We start from the raw sequence: 1018 nt of genomic DNA on the forward strand, positions 1-1018 counted from the left end.
GTGTGTTCATACCTGATGAGTTGGCTAATAATTCGTATTTCTTAAATCACATAAGGACACTGTGAGTGCCCTGAGTGGTCTGAACTCTAGCTTTGGAGATTCTGAATCAGTGGTTGGGATCACGGGCCTCTCAGCAGAAAAAAGAAGGCACTCATTTTGGTAATCATCGTCTTAATCTGTACTTTCTCTTGCATGTGCCTGTATTATTGCAGTAAGCTCTTCCTCCAGCACAGCCACACAGTCACCACAGGAGCCAGCTCCATGCTAGTGAGAGGTGAGGGCGTGTGCAGAAGAAAGACTAATGTGAAATGATAAGAGACAGGCACGAGCATTGGAGTTTGGAATAAGTCGTCAGAAGGATATGACCACCACTTGCCATGACCGGGGCCCAGGCAACCAGAGGCTCAACGCCCTCCCCTGTCCTCGGACTGTGGGTTTTGCTTGGCCTTCCTGCTCCCAGAGTTTGGCCGTGAGACGGTGAATTGGTATTGAGACTACCTGGATAGAAGTTAGCGAGCTCAGTTAAGGCCTCTACATAAATCTCTAGGAAACGGAAGGCGGGTATGGAGACCTACTCTTCGCTCTGCCTAAGACAGGCCACAGTATGCGACTTCCCTCACTTATCATACCTGCTATGTGCCAGTCTGAAGTGGCATGGTCCTGTTTTTGGTCTCTATTTGCCCTCAGAACAGAGGCCAGATCTGGATCACTTCGGGGAGGCTCCCCAAATATTTGCAAATCAGCAAAAACTGATGATATCTCTAACAACAGATCCATGGACATTATGTCCAGACGTTACCAGAAAGGGGGCACTTAGGAAACAGCACATAACACAAGTCATCCTTGGTGATATATATCAGTCTTCAATGTATACAACATATTTCTCTTTTTTCCTTTTTTGTTGCTTTTTAAAAATAGTTTATTGTCAAATTGGTTTCCATATAACACCCAGTGCTTCTCCCCTCGAGTGCCCCCTTCATGACCATCACCCCTTCTCCCCCTCCCCTTCCCGCCCTCG

At 47.2% G+C, this 1018-nt stretch overlaps 1 pseudogene; it reads right to left on the bottom strand.

Moving 5' to 3' along the window:
* LOC115296440 overlaps positions 1-783 on the bottom strand; it is a 22193-nt pseudogene extending 21410 nt beyond the window's left edge.
* Between the last annotated feature and the right edge of the window lie 235 nt (positions 784-1018).

This window comes from Suricata suricatta, chromosome 7 (assembly GCF_006229205.1).
Source record: "Suricata suricatta isolate VVHF042 chromosome 7, meerkat_22Aug2017_6uvM2_HiC, whole genome shotgun sequence".
NCBI lineage: Eukaryota > Metazoa > Chordata > Mammalia > Carnivora > Herpestidae > Suricata > Suricata suricatta.